Genomic DNA, 22,286 nt, shown 5'->3' with positions numbered 1-22,286 from the left:
ACTAGCACTGAGCCATGCCTTGAGTCTCAATATAGGCTTTATCAAGTGTTATCTTTAGCACAAGGATAAGCTATAAATAATTTCTTGTTACTTAACTCTAGTACTCACTAGCTTTTTTTCTCTTCTCTGAGGCTCCTCCTCCTCCTCCTCCTCCTCCTCTTCTTCTTCTTCTTCTTCTTCTTCTTCTTCTTCTTCTGCTTCCTCTTCCTCCTCCTCTTCTTCCTCCTTCTCCTTCTTTTCCTCCTCCATCAATGTAGTCCCAGCTGGTCCTAAGACCCAAATACTCCTGCCTTAGACTATTGAGTGATAGAGTTATGAGTATGTTGCCAAAGATGATTTTGAACTTGTGATCCCCCTACCTCTACCTCCCAAGTGCTGGGATTATAGGTGTGTATAAACCTGCCCTGTTGTGCAGTGCTGGAGTTCAAACCCAGGACTCCATGCACACTAGTCAAGCACTCTACTAACTGAGCTATACCCTAGCCTCCTCTGTTTCTTTTAACATCTCCATCATTACTTCTTGAACCATTATGGACCCTATGTTTCTTTACAGAAGGCCTCCCTCCACCTATTTCAGACTCCTTGGAAAACTTGTGCCTTTCATGCTACTAGACGAGAGTAGGGAGAGGCATCTGACTTTTCCTTTCTGATGCAGATATTAACCACAGTAATCTCTCCAAATTTCTGAAGTATTTGCAAGCACTTCTCAGTCTGGACATTCATAACCTTCCTTGGATTGTAAATTAGATCATGTTGCTACCAGTACAAAAAAATCTTATTTCCCATGACACTCAGAGTCCAAGCTTAACACCTCAGGTGTTCCTCCTTAGATCCCAGATCTGGAAGGACAGATGCTCCTGTGGTTTTGCTCTGGGTTAGGACTCAAGGCCAGTTCTCAGGACAAGCTCAACAGATTGAGAGTGTGGGTCCCCTGCTCAACAGATACCACTTAAGTGTGTCATCTGCATCCTTTTTTCTCGGTTGTCTGTGATGTCCATTTTCTTTTACACCCACTTACTAATTTTCAGGCATATTTATCTTCTTGAGACCATATCAGTACTTATTGAGTATGTATCTTCATGGTACCAGCTGGGTTTTTGTAGCACTTTAGATGGGGAAACTGCCAAAGTTTGGTTCATACTCCGTGTACACACCTTCCCAGAGGTGAGGCTGCTGCTTAATGTGTTGACTTCATCGGTTCCAGAACTTACTCCTTTATTCTTTTTAATGCTAAGTATGCATTCCAGCGACACCCCGTGATCATAGAATATAAGCCTCCTGTGTATGGTCTAGCTCACCTAGCTCTCTGTGTGGTGAGGCTGCCTTTCCAGTGAGCTGGCCTTGTTTCTAACCATGACTTGAGTCTCTTAATGAAACTTACTTTCCTTCAGGCAGGCTTACCATTAGGAATGTCCCCTTCCTATGATCCACCCCAGAGTCTGTTGGCCCTGGATCTGGCCAGAAAAGTGAAGATCTAAGAGGTTCAAATGCCTACTGGGAGAAAACCAAATGGAGAAAAAGAGTATTTTATTACACATTATAATAATCAACATCTTTAATATATATTCCTTCCCTCAAAATTTTTTTTTGAGAACAGGATGTATGTAGTCCCAGGTGGTCTGGAACTCCCTATGTAGCAGAGGACCTTGAATTTTTAATATTCTTCTCTCTTATCACCCAAGTGCTATGATTCAGGCAGGTACTGGAACAGTTTCTGCATTGTTGTCGATGGAACCCGGGACTTTCTGTGTGCTTGGTGAGTTCTCAGCAAACTGAACTATGACCCCAACCCTCATTTTCTCTCAATTAAATAGAGTATGCTCATGTGTCCTCTTTTAACCTAGAAATTCAACTATTAGGTATTTAGCTAGAATGAAAAGCTATGTAAAATTATTATGGAAAAAGATTCTTAGCAGCTTTATTCACAATAGCAGAAATCCAAAACCAACCCAAAATATGCAGTGTCAGGGTTTGGTTGAACAGACTGGCTTGCATCAAATTGAGTGAAATCTGACTCGGCAAGAGAAATGAGTGAATTATTAAGGTAGGTACAACCTGGGCTACTGAGCAAAAGCAACTGGGCACAGAAACTTATAATGCTGTTCGTTTGAAATGCTAGAACAGGAAAGGCTGAGGTGAAAAAAAAGTTAGCACTGTGGTTTCCTGAGGTGAGGTATAAAGAATTGTGGGAAAGGAGAATTAAAAGTGAAAGGGTCAATGTAGCCACTTTAAAAATGAGAGTGCTCACTGGATTTTCCCACCCTTATCCTTGTCCACAGGTATAAGCAAACATATCTGCACATAAGTCGGTTTTCAGATCATGCCACGCAGGGTGCTTACTTTAAAAAATAATAATACAGGGCTGGAGAGATGGCTTAGCAGGTAAAGGTGTCATTTGCCAAGTCTAAGTTTCATCTCTAAGACCCATGATGGAAGGATAGAACTGAATCTCACAAGCCTTTAGCCCAGGCTAGCTGCAATTCCCAAGGATGGCTTTGAATATCTCATCCTCCTTCCTAGTGTTGTGATTGCTAGGATTATAGACAGGTATGGGCCACCATGCTTGATTGCTGTAGTATTAGGAATCAAAACCCAGACTATATGCATACTAGGCAAACACTCTACCAACTAAGCTGTGTCAAAGCCCCAGTTACTTACGTTCTTGATGACATGTCTAAGATTCTGTTGTCTTATCTAAGGCCTACGTTTTCTTCCAAGAGTTTCATAGATTTAGTTCTTACATTCAGATGGTTCATATCAATGACTTCTCTATCATTATTTCTTCTCCTCCTCCTCCCCCTTCCTCCTCCCCTTTCTCCTCCTCCTCCTTTCTCCTCCTTTCTCTTTCTCCCCCTTCTCCTCCTCCCCGTTCTCCTTCCTCCTCTCCCTCCCCCTTCCCCTTTCTTGTCCCCCTTCCTCCTCCTCCCCCTTCCTCATCTTCCTTCTTGACAAGATCTTGCTAAGTTGGTTGGTGTCAAGCTTGCATGTGCTATTCCTCCTGGATTTCTGTAGAACAGGGGTCCCAACTCGATTCTTTTGCTTGAAGATATCCACTTGTCCCCAGCACCATTTACCGAGTATGTTATTCTTTCCTCTAATGAATTGCTTTGTGCCTTGCTGAAAATGAGTCAGTCACACTCTGAAATTATTCCCCATGTCAGTAACAACATGAATGACGGCTGACTTGTAGCTTATCTCAACACCCTTTGCCCTTTCTACTCCGAGGCTGTTTGTTTCAGGGATTGTTCTGGGATTTGTAATCTTGAGTAACACTTTACGAAGCACACTGAAGCATTTGAAGGGCACACTCGTATAAAGCGTGTGGGTAAATAACTGCGAATTTTCTTCATCTATTGGGTGGGTAAAAGTTCTTACACATGGAGTGTTTATGGTGACAGAATAGGGTTTAAAAGATGCCTTTGAATCCTACCTGTGAGGGGGCAATTGTAAATATTTTACAACATAAAGAAAGCAAACTCAATGCTTTGGCAAGCTTTGGACAAAGATGCCAGAAAACAAGCTTTGCTCTTCCATTAACTGGCTGAATGACCTTGCCCAGTCATTTGACTCTCAGCAGCTCAATTTCCGGGTCTACTGAATGCAGGCAATGGCACCACTTGAATCACTGTTCTGAATTAGATTGAAACTGGTGTGTGTGTGTGTGTGTGTGTGTGTAAGTGTGCATCAGAAAATTTGTTATTATGGGCACTGTGAATAATTTATAGGTTACTTTCATTCAAAAAATTATCTTTGACTTGTTTATAGTAAGTGATTTACCCTTCTGGGGGAACAACCGCAAGCAATGTTTACCCCAATAAAACATTAACATGAGGTTTCTTACCACTTAGCTGGGCAAAGGCCAAGGCCTGGTACTTGGCTCAAAGAAAATAGTTATACATTGTTTAATAACAACCAGGCCCTTAGGCAACTCTCAATAAAAACTTTTGGTGTCTGGATTAGAATGTGACTAAGGAGTACCTCCCCACAACCTTTCATTAATTGCTTAGACTGTGGAGGGAATATGCTTTTTAAAAAGGAGAGGTCCTGGGACTGGCTGTGTGGCTTAATTGATAAAGTACTTATCTGGCATGCGTGAAGCCCTGGGCTTGATGTCCAGTACCACATAAACTCAGCATGGTGGTACATGGCTATAGTCCTAGCACTTTGGAGGTGGATACAGTGTCATTCTTGGCTACATGGTGAGGAATTTGAGGTGAGCCCAAATTCATGAGACCCTATCTCAAAACAAAAATCATAATAACTTTCATTTATAAGCCTTCATCAGCTCCAATTGCCTCCTCATGGGAGGAGAATGGTGTGCCGGAGGAACTTGATTTGTAGGGAAGAAACAGCTAAATAATAGTAATAGGCCAAAGTACTAGCTGCCTCACTGATATATATATATATATATATATATATATATATATATATATATATATCATGCAGCTTTTCTAGATGTTTCTCCCCATCTAAACAGGCCGCTGTAGATTCACTGGACCCTGACAATGTTACTCTCTGGAAGATACAAATATGACCTAATGGTTACAGACAGACCAGGATGGGGGAAAAAAATAAAACCACTGAAGTGTCACAGTGGCACCCAAGAAGCAAGGCAGCTGGAATAGTAATTTCTCTGTCAAGTCTGGGTGCTATTTTAGATTGAGTAACTCAAGCTTTGAGAAGTTTTTCCTCATCCATCAAGAAGACATTTTACTTGGTACAACAAGAGAGATGGCCATTTGCAAGAATAGTAACTGTACAGAGGATGGAATTTTCCAGAAAGCGGTAAAGAGGGCAGAACTCCAGGAGAATGGGGGCAGAGTAAAGGACCTGGAGATTTCCAATGGGACCTTCCCTTGTGAAGGTTTTCTTCTCAGGTGCCTTCCATTTTAACCACAAAGTTACATTTTGTATATAATTTTACATGACTTATCTCGGATTCTCAAACTGCCTTTAGCTTCCCTCTTCAGTAAAGTGTGAGCATAGCCTGATATGGTGGCATGTGCCTATAACCTCAGCATTTGGGAAGTGGAGGCAGAGAATTAGCACAAGTTTAGGGCTAGCTTGTTCTGTATATGAAGAGCCAAGCCAACCAGGGCTACAGATTGAGCCCTTCCTTGATTCTTGAAAACAACAAAAATGTGCACTGTGCTCACAGCTACTTATAGTCTGTGCCTCAGTTTTCTTACCCATGAAATGAAGATAATTCCACATCCTAGGATTGTGGTGAGGGTTAAGTATATGGGCACAAGTCGAGTGTGCTAATGAGTGTGTCAAGTGAGGGCATAGTGAGGGACCTCCAGATCAAAGTGCTTTCGTGTATGTTAATAATTATAGCTTTTAGAACCACACCACCCCTTCCTTCCTCCTGTGAGATCTCTTCCTTCCAGGCCTTTCAGATACCTGGAAAACCTAGTGCTACTAGTTGTCTTTTTGAAGGTAATGGAATAGTAACAGTAAAGATTTCAAGTAGAAGTTAGCTCAGTTGTAGACAGCTTGCCTAGATCGGGTTGAGATTCTGAATTCTATCCCTAGTCCTGGAAAGCTGAAACAGTTTTAAATAAATAATAACCAAATCCCAAACCCAGTACAAAGCTCTAGCATTTTGGTCAGGTTGGGGTGACTCACACCTGTAATCTCAGCATTCAGCAGGCTGAGGTTAGGAATGTCATAATGAGTTTTGAGGCCAGCCAAGACTTTCCGGCTGGCTGAGACTGCTGGACTATATAGAGTTGAGACTGCACCTCAAAAGGAAGGGGTGGGAGTGGTATACTTCAAACATGCATATGTAAGCAGTTAATGCTTGGGAACCAAAAACAAGCCCTGAAACAGTGTCATTTGCTGTGCTCATCATATACAAACAGTACTCTCACTATAGGCACAGGATCAGAGATTGGAAATGGCAGTATCTTCCAGATCTGGTGTGTCTGCCTGTCTTCTGTCTTTTCATGTAACTGCATGCAGGGAGCCTCAGAGACAAATTTTGCCTTTATTTCATGGAGAAGAGATCCGACCAAAGGTCTTCATTCTATTGAATTTTTGGACCCTGGGCAGTTTCTTGAAGAAAGGAAGGGAAGGGCTTCCTCTTGCCAGATCTCTTTCCTCACTTCCTCCTTCCAGGTCCTCAGAGTGATCTGTTACCAGAGAAAAAGCAGCTCAAAGAAGTAAGGTCAAGATGTTTCTGGAAGGGACAAACTCTTCCCCTACTGATGAGGGAGGTGAAAAATCTAGATGGAGAAGTTACATTCCAGTGACTGGGTTAATGAACACCTGGAGAGTGTCACAAGGGTCGGAGGGTGTCAGCCTCATGGACTGGCATTTTTATGTGTTTTGATGGAGTCATGACATGGAGTCCACTTCCTTGTGTTATTAAAGAGTAGTGAAAAGTAAAACAGAACTAGAACATGCTCTACAGACAAAAAGGACCTGTGTTATTTTGAGACACTGTGTGTGTTTGAGTCCTGCTCGAGGAGTTTCCCTTTGCTGCAGAAGAGAGCCTGGAACCTCAGAGCAGGGGACAACAGCATGGGCTGGGGAGGTGGCCTGCCACTGTACGCATGAAGAACCAAGTTACAATCCCCAGAACCCTTGTAAAGCAAAGTGTGGTGATGCACATCTATGCTCCCAGGGCTCCTGGGTGAGATGGTTTGTGAGGACAAGAGATTTTTCCCAAGAAGCTTGTAGACTACCTTGTGTGACATACGCAACTAGAGACTCTTAAATAAGGGTGAGGCTGGGCACCTAAAGTTGTCTTTGGACTTCTACATGAATATGCTCACCCCCCCACACACTCATGCACTCACAGACAATCATCCATTTCCCCCTCCAGTTCTGTTTAGTTTCCTCCTGCTATCATAGCACATCACGGGGATGAAGGGAGGAGGGTATTCACAGCTGTAAGACTGAACTTTCCAAACAAATGTGTCCACAAGTACTCTGTTGGAGGAGGACCTTGTTAAGTGCTTTCTGTTTTAAAACCAAACAGTGCTGAAGCACATTGTGGTGGCACACCCACGTAATCCTAGCACTTAAGAGGTAGACACAGGATGATCAAGAGTTTCAGGTCACCCTTGGCCACATGAGTTAGAGGACAGTCAGGGCTACACGAGCCGTCTCTTTCCCCCCTCCTCCCCTCGTCTCCCCTTTCTCTTCACCCTCTGTCCATCTTTGTGTGAGGTTGAGGTTCTTAGAGCACCTCTTTACCACTGAGCTATATCCGTAGCCTTGGAGAGCATTCCCTCCTGACTCCTATCTACGTTCCTCCCTCACGGCAGGCAGGGCGGGGTGAGGGAAAGGACACGTATGGTCCCAGGTTGGTCTGCCCCAGGTCCTTTCCTGCTTGGTGGTTTAGGCATCTTAAGGATTGGTTCCTTTGCTGTAGATGTGATTGACCTCTCTCCTCCCTGCTTTTGGACTGTCTAAAGATGGACAGCTATGAATATTTGACTGCTAGGTCTCAACCCAGGGGCAAATGGCTAACTGAGGTGCATATTAACATATCAAAGTGGACTTTGGCCACCAGGTTCTTCCAGCATCCCTCAGTCACTACCTGTTACTGGGTCCTCCTTCCTGGCTAGCATAACCAGCCCCCTCTCCTGAACTCTCCAACTGGAAGCTGGGCTGCTCTTCCTCCCAGCTGTTCTTCCCTATATAATCCAGACATTTTGACTCTACTGGTCCTTTTTATCCTCTTTGCCCAATTTTACCTCCCTTTACCCCCTCTGCCCCCCTTCTGCCCCTTTTTGCCCTTTTTGGCCTCTGTGTCTCCTGGCTGAACCCTCTCCTCACATGGTCAGCAGGTCATGTCCACTCTGGGTTATTCCAGATGTTTCTGTGTCTGGTGATGCTTCTCTCTCGCATCTACAATAAACCTTTTCCTCGGCTGTGCCTAGGAGAGGTCAAGTCCTCCTTTCTATTTTATTTAGTTTTTCATTCAGTGACTATAAATCGAGATCAGTAGTGTTGCCAGGTCCTCTAACAGACTAGTTCTCATTGTGATCCTTAAGTATAGGAGTCTTCCCTATTTATTTTAGCTTACTGGGATGCATAGCTTCACCATTCATTCCTGTGTTTACAAACTTAGTTTTTTAAAAAATTACATTCATTTTGAGAGAGAGAGAGAGAGAGAGAGAGAGAGAGAGAATGCACATGTTGGGCATGTATGGAGGTCAGAGGACAACTTGTAGGACTTCACCATGTAGGTTCCAGGAATCAAGCTAAGATTGTCAGACTTGACAGCAAGTGAGATCCCCATGGAATCATCTCAACAGCCCCTTAAAAGCTTTCATTTGTGGAAATTCCAAGCAAATAATAGAATACTATAATAAACCCCAGTGTACCTGTCACTCCTAGGGGAGCATTCACTCATTGCTGCTCTTGTTTCAAAGGTCCTTCCATCTGCTTAACTAAGTCATTTTTAAAAACATACTTTGTGCACCTGTATGCATTTTCCACATGAATCTCAAAAATGAGTGCTCTAGAAAGACACCAGAATACCATTACTTTGTCTTTTAAAAATTAAGCTGGGTGTGGTGACGCCTAGTTGTAATCTCCTGGGAGCCTGAGGCAGGAGGATCACCATGAATTCCAAAACAGCCTGAAAACACAAACACATACATACCAAAAGACAACAGCAAAATGTTTGTGTGGCTGAAAGTTAAATCTCAAAAACAAATTACATTTACAACTCTCATTTTATCTTCTCCCTTTTACCCTGTCCCTCCGTCCCTCCCTTCCAACAGGTAGCATTCTGTTTTTAAGTATTTATAATCATATATGTAGCCATATAACATACATACATGTATGTATTATACATGTCAGTGCAAATGTGTTTGAACTGGCTGGATAAAACCACTTTTCTGTCTTGATTTCTTAGTTGTCACTGTACCTTGAGTACTGTAGCATTCTAAGGACACTTTGGAGTATATACATACACTGTTACTTATTCTGCTGTGCCCAAGTTGCAAAGTCCCCAGAGACCACCAGGAAGACAGACCCACTAAACTGCAAAAGCAAGTTTAATGATTGTTCATCCACTCATGACAGGGACCCCGTCTGGCTAGCTGTTGCAGCAGCCTACAGAGGGAGTGAAGTTCCCTGTCCACTGCTAGGTTTTATAGACAAAAGTCACAGGATTACAAAAGTAGATGTGGGGTGGTTTCTGATTGGTTGACATTTGGGAACAATTAGGGGCATTTCTCAAAGTCCTATTTTGGCATGAAATACCTGTATACCAATTATTTTCATTGGTCAGTGCTGAGAGGGAACATTCTGTGGTTTCTATGGCATTGTCTTGCTACATGCAGGTGGCCTGTTGTACATAGATATCAATGGTTTTCAGAACTATATCCTGGAGACTATAGGGGAGGTTTTGGTCCCCCCTGGAATCTCTTTTGTGGCCAAACAGTTCCCAGGAACCAAGCATCTAGAAGGCTGGGGTAGCGGGGTCTGGAGTTTCTTTGTGTTCAGTTTTGGCCCTAGGTTCTGGGAGGCCAGGGGATCTGGAGTTTCCTTGTGTCTTTTCTGTAGCCTGTCATGGCTGCTAAAGCAGGGGGCTGAGTGAGGGTCTGGTCCCTTTATTTCTAAATTATTAGAAGTGAAGCCCTTGAGTTTAGTTTACCCCTTTCAGTTCAGCCAGCTCCCTACTAATAAACATTTTGATTGCTTCTATTCTTTTGCTATTTCAGTTTTGTTGGTTAGGTGTTTTGTTTCCTTTTGTCAACTTGACACAAGTTAGGGTTACCTGGAAGAGGTAAGCTCAATAGAGAAAATACTTCTATCACACTGGCCTGTAGGCAACCCTATGAGGCATTTTCTTGATGTATGGGTGAATGATGTGGGAGACCCGTGCCCACTGGGTGGTAATACCCCTGGGCAAGTGGTCCTGAGTTGTATATGATGCAGGCTAAGCAAGCCAGTAAGCCAAGTGCTCCATGGACTCTGCTCAGCACCTGCTTCCTGGTTCCTGCTTGACTTTCTGCCTTGATTTCTCTAATGATGAACTGAGATCAGGCATACAAGTCAAATAAATGCTTTCCTCTCCATGTTGCTTTATTTTTATTTTTATTTTTTTTTATTGTTTGTTTTTCAAGACAGGGTTTCTCTGTGGCTTTGGAGCCTGTCCTGGAACTCCTTTTGTAGACCAGGCTGGCCTCGAACTCACAGAGATCCGCCTGCCTCTGCCTCCCGAGTGCTGGGATTAAAGACATGCACCACCAACCCCCGGCTCTACTTAGCTCTTTTCCTGGGGTGATTAGATAGGCTTCTTCTCATACTGCTGAATCAGCGCCTTCCTGGCTCCTCCTTCCCAGTACTTGTCAGTCACTCAGGGCCCTGATTTACTAGCACCTTCTACATGTGCAAAGCTCCCTCTTTCTTACCCACGTTTTATAGCTACTCTGGGGAATCATGGGAGGGTCTGCTTACCCCATCTTTTCTGAACACTGTGTTTGCACTTATTTTCCTTCCTGTCTGAAATCCTTTTAGCTGTGGTCCCAGAGCTTGAACCTGGGACATACATAGCAGATGAATGCTCTGCATCCCTCATACCCAGACACCTTTGTCCTATCATAGTAATGTTGCCTTCAGCGGCACTTGGCACTGTGTGTGTCTTTACCGGTTTCCCTCTATGATCTTCTCTACAAAGCGCCATTTTACCAGTACTTACAACACTGACATTCAGCAAGTACATGCTCAGCAAAGGCCTGCACAGGCAGTAAGCAGCGTCCATTAAAATAAAGTGTGTGAAAACGGCTGGTGGTGGCGCACGCCTTTAATCCCAGCACTTCGGAGGCAGAGGCAGGCGGATCTCTGTGAGTTCAAGGCCAGCCTTATCTACAAAGCTACACAGAAAAAGCCTGTCTCGGAAAAAAAAAAAAAAACCAAAGCAAAAACAACAACAACAACAAAAAACCAAACCAAATCAATCAAACAAACAAACAAACAAACAAAAAAGTGTATGGTGGCTCAGGAGGTACATTATGCACTGCCAAATCTGATGATTACAGTTTGATGCTGTGATCCACGTGGTTGAAGGAAAGAAGCAACTACAAATTGTCCTCTGACCGCCACTTGCAAGCCATGCCACGGTATTGCTAACACACTCACACAAAATGAATACAATTACCCCCAAATTGACAAAAGAACATGCACTTGCTGATGGTCTAAGGAGCTCTCAGTACACATGAGGTCACGGATTGGGGGCATGTGTGAGTGACTGTGCCATTCAAGGAGATGAGGGTAACTGAGTGGATGCTCTCACAGTATAAATGGGAAGGCAAAGGCTGTGTTCTCACCCTGGCTCTGCCACAGGTCTGCTTTGCCACTCTGGAAAAGACACTTCATCTTTTGGGGTTTCCATTTCCTTTTCTGTGAAACACTAGACTGAGATTTGCCACTGACTAAGGCTTTCCAGTTGCGGCATTTTGGGATCCTCAAGTGTTTGACTCAACGGTTGGCATGCCGTAAGGCTTAATTACATGATCCAAATGATCAGCTATGCTGGCACAACCTGTCTCTCCACTGTAAAGAATCTTGCGTTGGCAACAACATAAGAGATAATTATGAGAGAAAAGATCTTCTCGAATTCTGACACCCAAAAGTCTGCTAACTTATGGCAGTATGCATCTATTTTAACAATCACGTACCGTTTCCTGGCAGTATGCATCTATTTTAACAATCACGTACCGTTTCCTGCTTGACATTTGTTTACTTAGGATGGGAAGGCCCTGTGTGGTTACCACACTTTTTGACTTTAGAAACTGTTGCATGATACATGGTCTAGGTTGTCTCCACTGCGAGTGGGAGGGGGTTGTCTAAGAACATCTGACACCACCAACTGTTTCCTCCCTAAAACACTTGGCTCAGTTAGGACTCCGGGTTGATCTGGATTCCCCGAGTTACACCTTCCCTTTCCACTGTAGTAAGTGCAGACACATAGTTCCTGTTACATTTAGCTTATAGCAGATATCACAGGCCCCTCCAATGTGGCTTAAATATTTTAGTTTCCCTCAAGTTCCCTGAAGATGTAACTGGGAGACATCCAGGCCCATTCCAGATGTGCCGAAAGCCCAAGAAGGCTGTGCCAGGGTTGTGGAGATGTACAGGCAAATCAGATTGGCTGTTTGTATTTCTCAGTCTATGATTGGTGTGTGAAAGTTACTCAAGCCTTTTACCACCATGCAGTGAATGGACCACTCTAGGAAAGCCAAGAGGCTTCCTCCCTTTCCTCTAATTTCTCTCACATTTCTAGCTGTTCACAGGGTCTTATGCTCATTCTTTCCTTTGACCAAGTGCAACCCTTGAATCTAGAAAGACCTTCATTTGCTGTGTGCTAGAATCTATAGCTAGGATTGAAAAACAGGGAGAGCTTTGCTTTTCCTTGTAGGTATTTCAACCCCTTTCTGCTTTTCTGTTCTTCTGTCCCTGCATCTGACTCACTCATGACTCCATACCAGTGGTTTTATTAATATAAGGCTAATAAAATTACATCTCAGGGAACTTCTAAATGATCTGTGCAATCATCAGGTAGCATGGGCAGTAGGGTATAATTACATTTACCATCTCACATTATTAAGGTGAAAAAGTTTATAGATTGCAGGTCCTGTTGGGAGGGTCACTTTCCATTGTGTGGGCTCATGGAGAAGAATGATTAGAGCCTGACTGTGTGGTGCTGCATGCCTTTAATCTCAGCTCTTGGACAGTGCACGCCAGCGGGACAGGAATTGATGTTCAGCCTTCACCATGCAGAGAGTTCAGGGCCAGCCTGAGCTACCTGGGACCATTTCTCTCAGAAAACACATGTGCAGATTAAAAGTAGACAATAAAGATAGCTGTTTAAATTCAGAGATGAGCAGTACAGTTAAAAACACTGACTGTAGTCTAGTTATACAACATAACAATTAAGCTAAAATTTAGAATAATTTTAGCACAGCCTAAAATCATTTTTAAATTATCATATTAGAATTTGCTCATAATCTATAATATATGTATATATGTGTTTATGAATATTTTCCTGCATGTATATATGTATGTATACTCCAGGCATGCTTGGTGCCTGTCAGAAGAGGCCCTCACACCTCCTAGAACTGGAGTCATGGATAGGTGGGATCTGCCACGTGCTAGTAAGCAAACCCAGGTTCTCTGCTGTACTAGAAAGTGTCTTACCTGCTGAGCCATCTTTCCAGTCTCAAAAGTAACTTATTTTAATGGTAATTACTATACATTCACTGTCCCAGGCTCTGCAGAAAACAACAGAAATTTATTATGGTGTTTCCAGCATGGAAATTATTTCCATCAACACTCTTCCAGTGGAGCCTCACACTAGCAGATTATACATGAGTAACCTTACTGGCCAGCAAATGAACCAAACCACAGAGTTGAGGGTTTGCCTTATCTGCACAGAAGGTAAGAGAGTCTTGAACTTAGTTCCTTATTTCCTGTCTTCTTGTTTATCTAAATTTATAGAGGGGGCTGGAGTGATGGCTCACCAGTACGAGCCCTGGCTGTTCTTCCGGAGGACATAGATCTGATTTCCAGCACCCACGTGGCAGCTCACAATCATCTTTGAGTTGATGCCCTTTTATGGTCTCTGTGGTCATCAGGCGCATAATGAGGTACACAGAGGTACACGTAGGCAAAAACCCACACACGTTCAATAAATACAAATATATTTATAGAGAACTAAATTTTCTCTAAGGTCCCTTTTTCTTTCAGTAACTTTGTGATGTCGGTTGAATTAATGATCATTTTCACCTATTGCTTCAAGGATATATGTGATACTTTTTTTAAAAAAAGGCTTTAAAAGTTTTTTTTGTTTTTTTTTTTTGTTTTTTGTTTTTTGTTTTGGTTTTTCTAGACAGGGTTTCTTTGTGGCTTTGGAGACTGTCCTGGAACTTGCTTGGTAGTCCAGGCTGGTCTCGAACTCACAGAGATCTGCCTGCCTCTGCCTCCCGAGTGCTGGGATTAAAGGCGTGCACCACCAATGCCTGGCTCTTTAAAAGTTTTTAATTTGTTATTTTGGGAGTGTGGGTGAGTGCAGGTGCCGCGTGGCACAATGTCTGTGTGGAGGTCTGAGGACAACTTTGTGCAGTTGGTTCTCTCACTCTATCCTGGGTACCGGGGATCAAACTCGGGTCATCAGACATGCACACAAAGCACCTTTATCTGCTGAGTCAGCCTGCAGCCCCTCCCCCCATGTATAGTACTTTCAAGTAAGCATTGAAAACTCATGTAACATTAGCAGCAAATGCAAATCTAAAAACCCTTATTGTCCAATAAAAGTGATGTACTAAAGTTTATATATTTATATAAATTGTAACAACACAATCACATAAAAATATACACGTCAACAAACACACACACACAAATGAACGGAAAATGCAGACCTACACTATGGCAGTGACTACAGAATGCCTGGGGTTCTGGGGGACAACAGTGAGGACACAAACCCAGTCTGGAGAAAGGATTAGGTACTGTTTCCCAAGAGAGTTCAGGGTCACTTGATTTTGTGTGGGGCAAATGATGCACATGGGGCGGGGAGAAAGTGAGCCTGTTAATGGGACTCAGACATGCAGGAGTAGGGTGTCGCTAGGCAGTTCATGTCCCCCGATTGACTCACAGTGTGGCGTGTGGCTTTCAGAAGCCTAGAGAGGTGGGTGGACTGGACCAGGGAGGTGCTGGCAGGGCATGTTTGGATGGAAGCTGCGTGTGGGAGGCAGACTGAACCACAGAAGGTCAAAGCTTCGGCTTTGGACTCACTATGTCCTGGAATTTTGCTCTTTCGTCTATTAGTCGGTGATCTTGGACAGTTTAGTGTGACGATGATGTCGACTTCAGGAGGGTGTTGTGAGACTGAAATAATGTAATAAATGCATGCCTAGCTCTTGACACAGTGCTTATGTTGGAGCTCAGGACAGAGTACCCCAAAGTGAAGGTACCCTAGAGTATCTGGTCTTCTGTCCTCCTTCACCCTCTTGTTATACCTAGCCTGTTATATGCCCCCGGCCCCCCAGATAGCCCAGTTCAGTCTGGTCATGTCCACTCTGGACTCCCCCAGACATCCATGTCTCTGCCTATGCTCTCCTTTTTATTACGGTAAACTTTCTCCTCCACCACACCAGGAGCAGTCATGTCCTTTCCTTTCCATTTCTTTTTCCCCCCATTTACCTAGAATCCATAAAACTGCAGCACTGCATAAACCAGGCATGGCGATGCACATCTGTAATCCTAGCAGCTGGGGAGGAGAGGCAGAAAGATCAAGAGTACAGGGTCACCCTTGGCTACGTAGTGAGTTCAAGGCCAGACTGGGCAACCTACTTTGCATGGTAATTGGTGGTATGATCCAAGTGCTTAGGAATGCTGCAACTGAGGATTAGAGACACACAGATGGACAGAGAGCCTTGCTGGGTTTTCCCGTCTATTTCTTTCAGAGCTTCCCGCGTTGTCCAAATCACATTTCTAACAAGGCTGTTCTTGTTTCATGAAATGTAACCATAAATCTGCGAACTTCCTCTGGCTCTTTGGAGTCTTCAGTCTCAAGACTCCTGTGTCACAGCTGAAACTGAATGCTATCTATGCATTTCCCTCGCTGTCCTGTCCTTTAGTCTAGTTGTGTGACCCATCGTGAAATAGGTGGCTCTTTCCATGAAATAAGCTCCCACAAATGCTAATATATGATAGTAGTGCTGTTGCTGATGGGGGGGTTCATCATCAGTGACAACCTCACCATGCATGATGATGTGTGTTGCACAGGGTGATGGATCTTGGGGAATTCACTGTATGTGGGGGCTTGGACAAACTCGGCCGAGCAACTTTTCAGTTTTGTGCCTGTGCAGAAAGATTGACTGAAGTGGAGGAGGGAGAAATGGCTGTGGTTCTGTATCTAGCAGCCGGTGCTTTGCTTTATGCATTATGGTAGAGTTAGGGTCAAAGAATGAATGAGTAGGTTTTCCATTCAGAAGCCAGGAAAGGCAAGCTATGTGGTTCTGTGAATTCCTCTGATCTATAGGTACGCTGGTGTCTGTTTTGTTAGTTGCTTTCCTTGGTGCTGCAACAAAACCCCTGACATACACAGTGAAGGAGGGGAAGGGTTTATTTTGGTTCGGTCTGATGGTGTCTTCTATTACGGTGAAGTATGGTGGCAGGGGCTTGAGACAACTGCTCAGGTATCAGGAAGTAGAGAGGTGAATGCTGTCTGGTGCTCAACTCACTTCCTCTTTATATACAATACACCATTCCAACCTATGTGGGAAACCCGTTCCATTTACGGTGGGTCTTTTCACCTAAATGTAGGAAATCCTTCCTAGATAAGTCTAAAGGACTTGTCTCTTCAGTGACTCTAGGCCCTGTTACATTGATCAATAGGAACCATTACTTCCGTCTTCATTGTGGAGGTGAGAAAGGAATAAGGATAATTGACTTCTGGGTAGCGTGCCCCAGATCCAGGCTACTCTCATACAGTACACTTTAAATATGCCAGGTCCTTGCCAGAGAATGGTTATGATGGGGAATTGCTCCTAGGAAGATGGAACCTCCTGTTATAGCTCAGGGACCTTAGGGAAGGAAGGAAGAGAGGAAGGAAGGAAGGGAGGGAGGGAGGGAGGGATGGAGGGAGGGAGGGAGGGAGGAAGGCTGAAGGAGAACAAAGCCCACACCAACATTTGAGGGACCAGCTCTCCCAACCCCTGCCTTTAATGGATGGAGCAGTGGAACCGCAGTATTGGCGATGAGCCGCCTGCCAGAAGCTTCACTTCTTTTTCTATGACTATGTCAGAATTCACATTCTGGGGGCAGGAGACACCAAAACAACAGCTGCTGGGCCACTCACTGACCTAGTGTGTGGGGATGGAAGGTGCAATTAGAAAGCTTAGGAAATGGCTTAAGCCTGAAATACCAAGTCACAATTTCTCTTGTTAACTCAACTTCGCACAGACTTCACGTTCCAAACCACATGCTGAAGAAACCTCCCAAGGGGAGCCTTCTCCATGGCACACCACTGTAGCCTGAACCACCTGATTGTGACCACTGGTGACTTTCCAATGCCCTCCCTTCTCTTGTTTCAGTCCCCAAAGTCCCTCATACTCTGGCATGGTCCACGAGCATGGAAGAGCATGCCGCAGTCTTGAATGGCCTCCTCCAAGGGCTGCCAGTTCTATGTGGTTGTATTTCTAGATGATGGTCAGAATGTTTCAGTTGGCCTCTTGTCTTCAGCTATTCATGGTTCCTCAGGTTTGGGCTGAGCTCCACCACCGCAGAACTTCACCTCTGCTGCCTTCACACCCAGAGTCTTGGCAGGAAAAACGTCTCTCCATTCTCTCACTGCTCCCATCCACCCACACCGCACCCCGCTCTCTTCATAAAGGTCTCCAGGGACAGGGTTGCCACCTGCTCAGCTTCCCTGGTTTGACTGGTTTTTCCTGCTAAGGCAGCCCACTCCTTCAGGAGTGATGACCCACAGAGACCTGTGAGGTTATCAGACAGGACCAAAAAAAAACCTTCAAGTTTGCCAGGCAAACAGTAAAATAGGTCTTTTCAAGTGATTCTGAGAACCTGAAAAGTGACTTTGTTGTAAAACCTGTGATTTTCCTTTCTCCTTTCCAATGAGTTGAGGTTTTGAACTATACTTAGTATTCAGAGCTCAAAGTACTCTCTGTTCTCCTCGCTTGAGAGCAAACCCTTTCTCCCAGTTAGGGGCAGGGCTTTTTGAAGAACCCTGCTGCTGTCTCTTCAGATGGCAAGCCGATTTGACGCACTTGAGCTGACCATCATCCCACCAGATTCTAAATCCCTTTCTGAAGGAGGAAAAGGGAAAAACTACCCTCATACTCTGAAAAAAATATACAAAAGTTATTCATTAAATTCAGCCCTCTCCAGTTAGGATCTGGTTGCCGTAGAGGCCAAGTAAGCAAGTGACGTGGGCTGTAGAACCTGCCTTGTGTTCCATACATACAGTTTAACCTTCCAGCAGGCACAGATGACCCTTGGTGACTAGCAGGCTCTCCCTAATTAACATGGAGGTGGCTCTAGGAAAGCCATGTCAGAAAGTACAGGGCTTAATTGCATTATCCTGGATTGCTTCCTCTCTGTTCTGTTGCTTTAAGCAATTGCTAAGATGAAACCAGATTCAAGAGGTGTACATACAGAGGCTGGCCACATTTGCTGAGGTTACCCCTTCAGATCTACGGCAGGAGTTAATGAGAGCTGACCTGTCCCCAGTTCCAAATAAGCAACATGTATTTTGTTTTAATGTTTTTTTGAGGCAATATCTCATGTAGCCTTGGTTGGCCTTGTACTTGGTATTGAATTGCTGATTTCCCTGCCTCCACCATCTCAAGTTCTGAGATTACAGGCAAGTACTATCTCACCTGGTTTATGAAGTATTGGGAATCAAACTTAGCACTTCACTAATGCTGGGCAACTGCTCTAATACCCCAGCTCCTATGTAGTGTATGTATACATGTGTGTATGTGTATATATAGAGATATATGTATGGATGATTGATGGAATGACAGGATTTCACTCTGTAGCCCAGCCTGACCTCGAACTTCCTATCCTCTTGCTTCCATCTGAGTGCCTGGGTTATAGGCATGCACCACTACACCAGCTAAAAATAATATTAAATGACACGAAGTAGTCTGAGCCACGCAGTGTATAGTCATCACAGAGGTGTGGATTTCCACTATAAATAAACAGCAGAGGTTTCTGTTGGCCGACACGGCATGCAAAATGAATTAGGTAGGTTTCATCAGAGTTAGAGGGTGTGGTTGCAATGGTCATTTAGAGTCTGGGCAAAATGTTTGGCATGCCTGTGACTCACTGAGGAAAGCTGGAGGAAGGACTTTACTAGGTCAACAGAGGCCCATAGGCTGCTTGCTGGGAGGGTGTGCGAAAGGATGGAAAAAACAAACCAGTGAACTCTAAGGTGAAAAGCTTTAAAAACCTGGGTGAGTGGGGAAAGTGCTTGCTGGGCAAGCATGAGGACCTGTGTTCCAGCTCCCAGAATCTATGGAAAGCTGGACACAGTAGCGGCCTCTGTAATCTCAGTGCTCCTTGGTGAAAAGGAAGGTGGAGACCAGAGCATCTCCAGAAGTTCACAGGCCAGCTAGCCCTACACACACAGCAGCAAAGCAAGAGACTGTTTCAAACAAGGTGGAAGGTGAGAACTGACATCAAATGTTGACCTCTTACCCCTGAGTAGCATGTGCTGGCCCCCACTTCTATACACACACACACACACACACAGAGTAAAAAGGTGTGTGTGTTCGTGCATGCATGTGCTAGAGAGATGGTTCAGCAGTTAAGAGTGTTTGTAGCCCTTCCAGGGGACTCTAATTGGGTTCCCCACACCCACATTGAGTGTCTCACAACCATCTGTAACTCCAGTTTCCACTTTGCTGCACTTTGGGCACTGCCTTAATTATGGTTTCTGTTGGTGTCATAAAACACCATCACCAAAAGCAATATGGGGAGGAGAGGATTTACTTCCACTTATAGTTCCAAATTACAGTCTGCTGATTAGGGAAATCAGTGAGTCAAGGCAGGGACCTGCAGTCAGGGACTGATGAGAGGCCATGAAGGGGTGCTGTTTACTGGCTTGCTCATCATGGCTTACTTGGGCTCTTTTCCTTCTTTTTTTATTTAAGAGCTTCTTTTTTATATAGTTTATTTTATTTTGTGTTTTTCCTATGTGTATCTCTCTCTCTCTCTCTCTCTCTCTCTCTCTCTCTCTCTCTCTCTCTCTCTAACCCTCTCAGCCTGCTTTCTTATAGAACCCAGGACCACCAGCCCAAGGGTAGCCCTATTCACAGTGAGCTGGGTCCTTCTAGATCAATAATAGATTGATAATTATGTGCCACAGACTTGCCCATGAGCCAATCTAGTGGGGGAATCTTCTCAAATGAGGTTCCAGCTTCCAAATGGCTCTGGTTTGTCTCAGGTTGACCCGTGTAACATACATACACACAAGTGAAAAGAGAGCCAAAGGGGTGAAGGCTTCTAACGGCTAAGCTTCTTGCTCTCTAGACTAGCAACAGCCATGGCTTACTTATCTAACAATGGTTAATGATTCTCCAGGATGCACCAAGTAGACAGATGAGCTATTATCACCTATGGCTATTTGCCAGTCTCTATAGGCTTTAGTTTGCTGGCTGTTGGTGTGATGCGTTGGACTTGGCCTTTCCAGGAGGTTTGCTTCTCAGAATGACCTTGGTGCTCCTGTTTCCTGGGAATTTCAGAAATGTAGCCAAGGAAGTATCGTGGCTGGTAGTGTAACTATCCTGGCCAGAAGATGGTATTTTTTTTTTATTTAAAGAAATTTTTTTTCATTTTACATGGGAACCCCAGGCCCCCTTCCCTCCTCTTCTCCCACTCCTCCTCCCCATCTGCTCTTCAGAGGGGGTAAGGTCTCCCTTGGGGAGTCAACAAAGCCTGACATACCAAGTTAAGGCAGCACAAAGCTCCTCCCCACTGCATCAAGGTTGAGCAAGGTATCCTACCATAGAGAATGGGCTCCAAAAAGCCAGCTCATGTATCCAGGATAAGTCCTGATTCCACTGCCAGGGGTTCCCTCCCAACAAATCAAGCCACAAAACTGTCACCCACATTCAGAGGGCCTAGTTTGGTCGCATGCAGGTTTCCTAGCTGGAAGATGATATTCTCAAGAGAGTGCCCCTCTGTTTGCTTATTAGGTTATTGAAACAATGGCCCCCAAGATATTGGAATTTCTCCAGGAATCTCATGCTGGAAGACGGGAAAGGTTGAAGCTTGGTACCAGCCAGGGAAGGAACTTGTCTCCTTGGAAAAGGTTTTATGAAGTCCTGACAGCTTACCAGACCCTCTTGCAGGACTGACTGGGCCCCAGACATTGAAGGGTCAGTGCAGGACTGATTCCTTACATATATCTCTTGCCTTCTATTTGAAACCAAACCTCATGTTAGTGTCAGTACCTTGAAGATGGACACAGGTGGGTACTGGACCTCTTTATTTGTTCTTTCTGATGTGGCCACATTAGTAAGTTTCCTTGCTCATTGTTACCTATCCATTCAGTTGGCCTATTAGGGATGAATGGTTGAGCCTAGCTTTAACAGGCTCTGTCTCTAATGACTCAGTAACAGCAGGGTTAGGAAGAAAAGCAACTTACTGCGTGTAAACTTACTGCATGTAAAACAGGAGTGGTAATGACATCACACTGGAATCAGCCTTCCTTTCACATCCCAGGGATGCACCCTCTCCCCCACCATAGGCAGGCACTGCCTGGATGGCTCTCGATCTAGCCACTGTCCTGCTCTTACACACTGGACTCATCAGCTGCCAATTACGGCAGGCATACAGCTTTTCTAAAGTTCACATTTGATCTTGTCATTTCTCCTTTTAAAAGACACATTATTTTTTATCTGTGTCTGTGTATATGTGTGAGTACATGTGTGTATGTGTGTGTGTGTGTGTGTGTGTGTGTGTGTGTGTACCCACAGATACCAGAGAAATGTCAGATCCCCTTGAGTGGAGTTACAGGTGTGTGTGTGAGCGGCTTAGTGTTGGTGTTGGGATCTGAACACTGGTCCTCTGATAGAGTAGAAAGTGCTCTTAATCACTGAGCCATCTCTAGTCCCCATCCTGCCATAGCATTTTCAGGCTCCTGAGCACCTGAGCATTATGAACAAGACTTCATGATAGGCCTTAACTTCTCTCCATTCTTCCACCTTGCTGCCTTTTGCCCTGAAGACAAGAACAAATGTGCCAAGAGCAAGAGAAGGAGTTAGCCAGCAAGAGAAGACACAGTCTCCCCTTGTATGTCTGTATGCCTTACACAAGATTATGTAGCCTCTCCCATTAGGGGTTGATTCTGTCTCCTGACCCTCGACTCTGGGATGGCCTTATGACTTGTTCCACTCATTCATGATACTTGACATGGTGTTAATATCGATTGTGTGGTTAGATTTAGAGACATGGAAGGTTTCTGCTGGCTTTTGGAACCTGTCACTGCCATGTATACCGAGCCAGGCTAACCTGCCAGAGGACAGGGACGTATTTGGAAGATACTGTTTATTATATCCAGGGCTGTATCAAGCTGATCTCCAGCTAGCTAATGCCCAGAAGTGCAAGAGGAGAGAGCTATCTGGGTAATGTCTGCTGACTATCAGTGATTATATGTACTTAGCTGAGAGAAGAACAGTTCAGCTCACCCTAGACTCGTGAGCAAAAAAAACAAATGTTCTTAAGACTATGTACCTGGTACGTGTGTGTGTGTGTGTGTGTGTGTGTGTGTGTGTGTTCAAGTGAGTGTGTCCAGG

The 22,286-nt window shown here is 44.4% G+C and overlaps 2 long non-coding RNA genes across 2 annotated transcripts in view; one reads left to right on the top strand and one right to left on the bottom strand.

Annotated features, from left to right (window-relative positions):
- Positions 1-22,286, top strand: part of LOC121141298 — a 39,626-nt gene that overhangs the window by 3,719 nt on the left and 13,621 nt on the right. Inside the window, exon 2 of the long non-coding RNA XR_005878173.1 lies at positions 20,685-20,959. This is a non-coding gene — a long non-coding RNA (uncharacterized LOC121141298). The remainder of the gene's footprint in view (positions 1-20,684; positions 20,960-22,286) is intronic.
- On the bottom strand, positions 161-2,759 carry LOC121141299. The gene is made up of 3 exons (XR_005878174.1): positions 2,659-2,759; positions 1,402-1,494; positions 161-269 (listed from the first exon to the last, which is right to left on the bottom strand). It is a non-coding gene; the product is annotated as an uncharacterized LOC121141299 (long non-coding RNA).

The sequence above is a fragment of the Mesocricetus auratus genome, unplaced genomic scaffold, assembly GCF_017639785.1.
Source record: "Mesocricetus auratus isolate SY011 unplaced genomic scaffold, BCM_Maur_2.0 Super-Scaffold_100007, whole genome shotgun sequence".
Classification (NCBI taxonomy): Eukaryota; Metazoa; Chordata; class Mammalia; order Rodentia; family Cricetidae; genus Mesocricetus; species Mesocricetus auratus.
The sequence above is the reverse complement of the archived record's forward strand: the minus strand, read 5'-3'. Positions and strand labels throughout refer to the sequence as shown.